This window comes from Haliotis rubra, unplaced genomic scaffold (assembly GCF_003918875.1).
Source record: "Haliotis rubra isolate DU_JTF1 unplaced genomic scaffold, ASM391887v1 Scf334, whole genome shotgun sequence".
In the NCBI taxonomy this organism is placed as follows: domain Eukaryota; kingdom Metazoa; phylum Mollusca; class Gastropoda; order Lepetellida; family Haliotidae; genus Haliotis; species Haliotis rubra.
The window spans coordinates 740797-751172 of NW_025767007.1; positions in this window are offsets into that span (position 1 = coordinate 740797).

Genomic DNA, 10376 nt, shown 5'->3' on the forward strand with positions numbered 1-10376 from the left:
AGCTGGCTGTACCCAGGTGGGACTGACCAGGTCTCATTGCTCATATACTGTTTGTCTAGCAACAAACAACTCGTTGTCACTCTCAAATTTCACCGACCGTTGACAAGTGAAATCGGAGATCAGACCCCTATATTCCCTGACGCCACAGATCGATTTCGGGACAATGGTGCACCGCGTGTGTCAAGCACTTTATTGTTGCTGCAGATGAACTGGAGATTTGTGCCCATTAAATTTAGCTGATATTGAAACTGATCGATGTTTTTGTGTTGCTGTGATCCGTGCTAGCGAGAAGTTGAATGTAGGTTGTTAAGTAAACAGGGTTTTTACGTCATTGACGTAGTTTGTAATAAACGTTATGCCGCAAGCAATCTTTTTGATGGTAAGGTACAGAAGCTCACCTTTTAAGATGATGTAATGAGTAGAGTTGAGTTATTACTTAATTCACGTTTGTACAAAGCAACTGAAAGCATCATTTTAAATTCAATTTTAACTTAATGAATAAGGAAGAATATGTTTTTCAGAACTTTCTTGTCTGAAACAAAAATAAGGCTAAAAAGTTGAAACTTTGCAAGAATGTTCCAGAGAATGCTATCTCCGCGTTTTCTTCACGTTATCCGGAGTTTAGTTATTAAAATGATGAAATTGTGTGTCTATTTATTTGGGAACGTTTGTTAGTTTTTGAATTTATACCACTATTTATATTTTCCCTGAAACTATAAACTTGGCAATGTTATAACATACGAACCACAAAACTTAAATTACATACTATGAATCTTATAAAAAATCTAAAATTCCATGTCCCACGGATGGCTTGCTGCCTTGGCTATTTTCTTTCCCCAATAAAATCCTATTTTTGTGTAGTCAGGACATGAACACGTGGGATTGTGGTGTTGCAAAGCATAGTAGTACAGGAGAAGATAATTTTCAAGACAGAAAGCAAAAAATCAAACACAAACAAGTCAAATCACTTTGACAAGGTTAATGTGAACTAAACATTTATTTACGCTAACAATTTATTGAATTATCGGGCCCAGCAGCTATAACGACTTGAACAAATTCATCATGTCTGTGCGACAACACCCCCACCCACATCCCCTCCAGTTTGTCCTTACAATACACCCCCCACCAACCATAATACTGACAACATGCATACATAGTCATAGCTCTGTAGTTCCGTGTTCGTTTCTTTTTCAACTTTCTTTTTGTATCTTCTTGGAACCAATTTCCACGTTATGAGATAATCAATCACGCGAGGTGAGCGGTGACTCCCGCTGTTCGGGAATGGCATTGACTCCATTACCTGGCACGACGCCACGCTGCTGAGCGCGACCTCAGATATCATACATCGGAGAATAAGTGTGATTACAGGTGTACCTGCCAATTACTTTCAGGTAATTACCTGTAAGACAGATATTGATATTCAGTGAACGCGCGTTAAGGGAACCCCTTAGTCATATAGAGAGTTACGTAATAGGTATACATATCTCGTTATGGTTGTAGAGGGTTGAACGGTTGTTGTAGAATATATTCTTTTACAAAATTACTTTCAGGTAATTACCTGTAAGACAGATATTGATATTCAGTAAACGCGCGTTAAGGAACCCCTTAGTCATATAGAGAGTTACGTAATAGGTATAAATATCTCGTTATGGTTGCAGAGGGTTGAACGGTTGTTGTAGAATATATTCTTTTACAAAAATATGTTACTTAAATGTTAACAGTCACGTTATAAATCAAACGATACATGTCTTACGAGGGGTCGGAGTGAATCGGGCGTTTACAGGTGCAGAGTTACGCCCCTTATGTCTTACAGAATCCATGATCGTGTGTTCGATCCCAGAAACCCATTGTTTATGTTTTGGGGTTTGTCTGCTCCATGCTCATGGACACCGTCCAATTTGTAGGCGCCTTTGAATAGCATCACTAGGGGCTTTTGTCTTAGATTAGGCTGAAATGCCATGAGGAAACTAATATAAACTATATATTTTAAAAGCGGCGTAAAACCGAATTTACTCATAGGTATCAATAAATGAATGTTTACAATCTTAATAAACGATGATGATAGATGATAGGTGACATCAAATTGACTATTGGGTTCAGTAGTTATTTAATCAGAACCCTAAAAAAACTAATTCGGTTGAAATTCATATATCTGGTATCTCTGTTATTTAAATAATAACACCGCCTCCGTGGTGTAGTGGTGGAGAGCGGAAGGTCGCGGGTTCGATCCCCGACCGCGTCATACCAAAAGACGTTAAAATATGGTACTTGTTGGTCCCTGCCTGGCGCTCGGCATTAATGGGTACAACAAGGACTGGTCGGCTCGGAGTCAGTATAATGTGTCTGAGTGGGGTATTCATGCTTCACTGCTGCATGGTATCTCAGTGGGCTAGCACTATAAAACCAGCTTCAGTCTGGGCTAGTACAAGCAGCCGCACATACACATACACACGCATGCACGTCGTCATATGAGCGAAATATTCTCAAGCACGACGTTAAACCCCATATCACCTCACCTCACCTCACATTAAATAATAACAATTATATACATGACATACACAAAGAAGACACAGAAAAGACAGAAGATAAAGTTTATTTAGGTCATTAATCTTGGTATAACAGACGTTATACACCTGCACTGCGGAAACTGGACAGAAGCGAGTGTCTGAGCGAAGGATACATGCAACGAGCGCTTCAAGCTACTGGTGATTTCTCATTCGGAAAAGAATATCTCTGATAAATAAACAGATTGGTCTAGTTATCTCAGACAGACCGCTTCGTGTCACAGATAAATATGTCCAAGTGTCTATAGGGGTCAAATATTTCAGTCACGGATGTGTAAAATATGCCATGCTCTGTGCCTTTAGTCCCAAATACAATGAATGACTGAGTTTAGTTTTACGCCGCTTTTAGCAATATTCCAGCAATACCACGACGGGGGACACTAGGGATGGGCTTCACACATTGTACCTAAGTGGGAAATTGAACTTTGGTCTTCGGCGTGACGAGCGAACGCCTTAGCCACTAGGCTACCCCACATCCCCTCAAACACAATGAGCGACGGTGTTGGTATGTGTTTGTCAGTATGTTCTGACCATGACCTATAGCCTACTCTCTTCCAGTGAGGTGAGGTGAAATTGGGTTTTACGTCGTGCTTGAGAATACTCATATGACGACGTGCATGCGTGTGTATGTGTATATCCGGCTGCTTATACTAGCCCAGACTTAAGCTGGTTTTATAATGCTAGCCCACTGAGATACCATACCGCAGTGAAGCACGAATACCCCACTCAGACACATTATACTGACTCCGAGCCGACCAGTCCTTGATGTCCCCAATAATGCCGAGCGCCAGGCAGGGACCAACAAATACCATATGTTAACGTCTTTTGAGGTATGGCGCTCTCTTCCAGTGTATACGCTTTCACATTTTATACACTTAACAATGCCTTTACGCTTAATTATCACAAATACAAACTTTAAAGGTAAATTTATACATTCCAAGATAACATATAGAATGTTGACTCCTTACTTATACTTCTACTTTCGATTTCTTCATTTCTGAAGAAAACGACACACTATAACCCTAGCTCTTACATGTTAACACATACACCAAACAATATTACAATTTGTTTGGCCTTTCGTATATATTTGTCTGAAATGTGTTTGTCAGTGGGGGTGATCGTGCCTACTCGAAGGAGTGGAAACTTTAATCTCATCAAATACGGCGCATTAAGTGTCATTACCGAAAGTTGTACTATCGCTTTATTAATTACACGGACGGAAAACGAATCTGTACATAGTCTGGGGACATTGAACATACAAGCACTGCACGCAAAACATATCTCTAAAACAGATAAAACGTGATCAGTTGTCCTGACGTTACGATATCCGATACAGACAGGTAACCTTAGATGGTCTTTGAAGAACACCTTTAAGGGATAGGTATATTTATTGCTTACATCAAGCCTAAAGCAGCTTAAATATCGAGATACTCTCCACCATTGTGTTGTTCCCGTGACGAAAGGCAGCCGGGGCTTTGTGAACATTGAAAGAGAAAACCTGTACAAATCTATCGTGATGTAGATTATATCGGTATTTACTTAATTGGTAGCAATTAGTTTCAAACATTTCAAAGGGAAGCCACCACGTGCTGGTAGATTACAGATAAACGAGTGGAACACATCAGCGTTATTCTCGTTGAAGTTTTAAGTCGGGGTAGTTTTGTGATGTTCGATAAGGTAGAGTGAGTGAGTGAGTGAGTGAGTATGGTTTTACGCCGCTTTTAGCAAGAATCCAGCAAAATCATGACGGGAGACACCAGAAATTGGCTTCACAAATTTTACCCATGTGGGGAATCGAACTCGGGTCTTCGGCGTGACGAGCGAACCCTTTAACCACTAGGCTACCCTACTGCTCCTCGATAAGTAAGAGGTTTATTTCTTAGATTTACGAGCCTATTTATTTTTACAGGTTTATTCAATTAATGTATTTGTTTATCTAATTATTACCTTATTCTGTTCGTCCAAACAACAGCAGCAGCAACAACAGTAGAAACAACAACGACGATGATGACGACTACAACAACGCAAAACAATTTATAGATACGGGAAAAGAAACGTAATTTCTCCCATACAGTTGACTTACAAGGATTATCATGAAACACAATATATGATGGTATGGACAATGGCAATAAATATAACACATATCGAAACAACGTACTATACCATATATTATCGCAAAGACATAGGCTTGCCCCAGACAGAACATTCCATGACGTCATATACTCTCATATTCCTAATCCAAGTCTACCAAATCGTACAGTTCTGGCCAACCCGTTCTTGTATTGATAACAATAAACGTGCCACGACACCACAGAGGTCCATGCTACAGTACAGGGTCTAGTACATCTACAAACAAAACACCCTTGTTATATTGGAGTGCTTATGAAGCGAGGAAGAAAATATTTATGGCATGCTCAGCGAGAGGCCAAGACTTACTGAGGCTTCGGGTATTAGTCTACTGGGAATGGCTGGGAATACATAAGTACTCCCAGCTGACAGATGGATTTGGTTTGTCACTGAGGGGACATATTTGTTTGTTTGGGTTTTCAGGCGAGTGTGTGAGTCTATATTCGAGTGAGTGAGTAACTCTATTTTCGACAGCATTACAAGTTACAACCGCGGATATTTTTTTTAAAGAGGTGTGTGTGTGTGTGTGTGTGTTTTGTGTTTGTTTTTGTTGTTGTGTTTGTGTGTGTGTGTTTGTTGTTGCTGTTTGTGCGTGTGTGTGTTATAGCTGGAATATTGCTGAGTGCGGCCTTCAACAACAAACACAACTTGTCGTTTTGTAATTAGGTCAAAACTATTTTTATATGTTAAATGTAGTTTTTAAGTATACCGGATAAAATATATCGTTTATAACTGTTCTTGAATGTACTAAGTTTACTTTTAAAAAGAAAATAACAAAATACTGAATAAGTGAGTCGGGGTGAAGGCGCGTGAGTGAGTGCGTGCGTGTGTGTGTGTGAGAGAGTGAGTGAGTGTGCAGAATGTCTTGTTGGGCGGATTGCATTGGTTCCTTGTATTAACTGATTCTTCTAGGCTACATTAGGATATAATTATACATTTTGCAGACATTATTTCGAGGACTAAATGATAGTCTAGTTTTACTTGGAAGGTCTCCTGACCACACAAGTATGAACTGATAGCGGCATGTTTAGTTGGAACAGCTCACTATGAATATAAAACAAGGAATGTCATGCCACAGGCAGGACATACAACGGCCATGGTGTCATGGCCGCTACTGACGTTATCAGCGTCAATATCGATGCAGGAAAGCCTGTCGGAGTAGTCAAGTATAACGACGACAAGCGATGAAACCTGTGTGACAGTCTGTTGACCTGTGTGAAACCATGTGAAACCATGTGTCTCTCTCGAGTCTGTTACGGTGTCTAAAACCACAGAGGCGAGGAACATTACACTGAGCCGACGGACAAGCCGAAGAGGTCAAGGTCACGCGACGGGAAACAAGACATGAGACTGGGGATTATACTGTAAATACAAAACCGGCTAAATGGAGAAACTGTCACAAGACTTTGTGAAAGGTTCAAAATGTTGGTTGTGTTTGTGTCTCGAAACAGACAGCAATATTCCAGCTACATCACGATCTGAGTCTGAAATAACGGAAAGCTTTCCCATTCTTTGAGTTCAGGGAGCGTTCGCTGGCAACACAGACACTACGTTATAGAACCTGACAATTAGTCTGTCATACAGACCATGGCACAAATATATCCCATAAAGCCAAGGCAAGTATATAATGTTTGACAAGTCTCGTTTTCTGTATTTTCAAGAAATGAAGAAAGTCTCCTGTCTTCTTCAGAATATTACATAATCATATTTTCTGTAAACTAGTCCAGAGACTAGACGTCAGTCTAACAGCCTGATCCGATAGATTGTTGGGGATCTATTGAAATTCAAGTCAACATTGCAAATTAATACGTTGGTTATTGTTCAACAAAACCTTTTGACAGATAGGTAACCTGGGCCGGAAAAGAATATAACAAAACTGCCATTGTCACAAACAAAGCAGTCGGCAGGAATATTGATCATCGGTCAGCTATAAACAGCCGCGACCATTACCAACGAATCTCTGCTTATCTCACATGTAAATACACCCAGCCAAGCGTGAGTGGCCAACAATTGTTATGGACTGGCCATAGGATCAATCAAACACGGAACCCTCCCTGACAGGCGTTATTGGCTTGGCCGGCTTTGGTTACTACATCACTGATAACTGACGTTGTAAAGTCTTTAGTCACATTTCACCTGGGGCCGGCTTCACTAAGCCTTCTTAGTGTTACGGTCACCATCAGATCCATACTTTAATCGCGGCTTAGTTTAATTTTTTTTGCATTAAGATGGCTTAAGATTCCAGGGGCTGTGGGGTAGCCTAGTGGTTAAAGCGTTCGCTCGTAACGGGGAAGACCCGAGTACGATTCCCCACATGGGTACAATGTGTGAAGCCATTTCTGGTGTCCCCCGCCGTGATATTGCTGGAATATTGCTAAAAACGGCGTAAACCGAACTCACTCACTCGTAAATTGGATCATTTAAAGATTGGATTATGTTAAAAATAAACTATATAAGGAGGATTCTTTTCGCCGTCTATAAAGGGTGTGAGTTAGCTTGATTTTAACATTTCTGAACCTCACGAACACGGGTATGGTTCTAAAAACCAATGATCATAAAAAATTAGGATTCGAACATACAATCAACGGATTCTGTCTATACAAGTGATAAAAGTGTGCACCTTTGAAAACTCGGCATGTGACCAAAAACTTCATATCCACACAGGTGTATCTATAACATCTAAGTCGGAATCGATAAATTTAAAAAACGGAATGTACGTGTGTACATGTAATGGTAAGGAAGCCCCCAAACAAAAAGACCCAGACAATCTAGTAAAATGAGCATTTTCGAGCATAACAAATTCCTGGGGAGAACACAATACACGTATAGTAGGTGGACAAAAGATAAATATTGAATGCATGGACGCCCAATGAATCGATCCGAGACTAGTGTTGTCTTTCAGTTATTGAGTGTGAATCCAGTCAGCCAGCGTGATGTGAGGAATATACGTACAGCGTCACAGACCAACCTGACTTACCCTCGGGTCAGATTGACCTTCACGTTTTGTTGGGAATTAATTTGAGTTTAGTAACTGTCGTGATATTAGGATTAAATCTGCAACATGGTATTGATCAAATTATCGATTTCTCCCATATACCACAGTTGCTGGGGTAATACCGGCTTGAGTGGAGATGTACTGTGGAATGCTATATGTCATCATATATATAGGTTTTGTATTGAACTTCTTATTCAGTATTTGTTTGGACGGTGAAATGACCTAGCATTTGTTGGGGTCGGACTCCTCACGGCTATGTATTATATGGTTTCCAAATGGGGATTATTAATTTACCCTTGTACTGACCGATGTTGACACGGGTTAGAATGCATACCCAGTAGCCTATTCTTGTCGCGCAATGAATTAAAAGTATTTGGTGGTCAGGGTGGCTTGGTGGAATGTTTGTCCCGACAGGGTGACCATTGCTCACAATGTTTGTCACTTGTTTGTTTGGTCCTGATTATATACAGGCTGAGATGATATTGCTAGAAACACTGCATAGCAACAAATAATAACACACAAAAATGGGTTCGTCCTCTATAGGTTTGAGGACACAACACACGCCTTCGGTTCAACAAGTTCGCTGAAAGTTTTCAAAAGAGGTGAAAGAATGGACATCGTGGTTCTTTTTATGTAATTGAAAACTGAAAGAATTGTTATCGATTTTTGGCCATGTATAATTAACCGTAACTCAGTCGTACAACAATTTGTAGTCTAATCAAGTTGGAAAAGAAAAGAACTGCTGTTAAATGTGGTCATGTCTAATGAGCTGGCTGAGTATGGTTTTACGCCGTTTTTAGCAATATTCCAGCAATATCACGGCGGGGGACACCATGTCTAATGAGCTATCATTCATTCCTGCAACAGTTTGTAAAACAACCTGTGGCTTGGTAGTTTTGTATAAAAAGAATTTGGTTCCATGAAGGCATGAGTAAAAAAGACATATGCAAGACGTCTATCGTACTGGAAATATTGACCTTGATTAGGTTGTGCCTTGATTGTGACCTGGCTGTGCCTTAAATGTGACTTGGTTGTGCCTTGAATGAGGTCAGATTGTGCCTTAACTGTGAATAGGTTTGTGCCTTGATTGAATAGATTGTGCCTTGATTGTGCCTTAACTGTGAATTGGTTGTGCCTTGATTGAGGTCAGATTGTACCTTAAATGTGCCTTGATTTAGGTCAGATTGTGCCTTAACTGTGAATTGGTTGTGCCTTGATTGAGGTCAGATTGTACCTTAAATGTGCCTTGATTTAGGTCAGAATTGGTTGTGCCTTGATTGCCTTAAAACCTTGATTTAGGTCAGATTGTGCCTTAACGGTGAATTGGTTGTGCCTTGATTGAGGTCAGATTGTGCCTTGATTTAGGTCAGATTGTACCTTAAATGTGACTTGGCTGTGCCTTCATCTTGTGACCTGGTTGTGCCTTGATTGTAACTTGGTTGTGGTCAGGTTGTGCTTTGATTGTGCCTTGACTGTGACCAGGTATGTGCCTTGATTGTGGTGATGTTGTGCCTTGATTTTGCCTTCGTTGTGCCTTCACATCGGTCAGGTTGTGACTTGATTGTGACTTGGTTGTGCTTTGCTTTTTAGGAGTTTGTTCCTTGTGGTGAAGTTGTGCCTTGGTTGTGCCTTGATTGTGGCCCGATCGTGGTCTAGTTTGCGATAAAAACAAACGCCGTTCACGATTCACGTCCAACCTGTTAGTTCTGTGTCCCTGGGACCAGTGCTCCGAGTAACTCAGCTTATAAGAAAAAATCCATTCGAGGGGGTCACTGCGAATATTGAACAATGTCAGGAACACAAATCACGCTGTCACGACATACAGGATCGTGTATGGTTATCTGGGTTTATGGGTTCGAGTAATTCATCAAAGTATTGGAATTTCCTCAATGGTGCACGATCACAGTTATATTGAGATTGAAGGTCTGCCTGATAATAATGAATAAGTGAGTGATTAAGATTTTACGCCTCATTTACCAATCTTCCAGCAATAACACAGCGGGGCCTCACACTGACTGACTGACTGAGTTTGGTTTTATGCCGCTTTAAGCAATATTCCAGCAACATTACGGCGGGGAACACCAGAAATGGGCTTCACACATTGTACCCTTGTGGGGATTCGAACCCGGGTCTTCGGCGTGACGAGCCAACGCTTTAACCACTAGGCTACCCCACCGCCCCTGCGGGGCCTCACAGACACACTTTGTACCAAATAGAGGATTCGAACCTCTCGGTGTGACGAGCAAACGCTTTGAACCACAATTTAGTTCAAAAGAAGAATAGAATCAGGTTTCAGGTTATGTGAAATGTATTGTTGAGAACGTCAAATCCCTTCGAAGACGAGGACCTGCAACCAAGCCGAAAAGAAAGATTTTTATGTGCGCTTCAAATACTAGGCTGTTGCACGAACAGTGGCCTTGTATTTGTTCATCTTGCTCCTGCGATACCACTGCCTTTACCTCTCAAACAAGAACGTTTTGCTCAGAAGATTCAAACATTAATTTTAAACAGAACGACGTTTCTTTGATGAGATGATACAAATATCTACCTTAATCATATTACTGAGAGTGACGTTTCTTTGAACCGAAGATACAAATATTCATCTTAATCAGAACGACGTTTGTTTGATCAGAAGATACAAACTATTCATTTTAATCAGAACGAGGTTTGTTTGATCAGAAGATACAAGT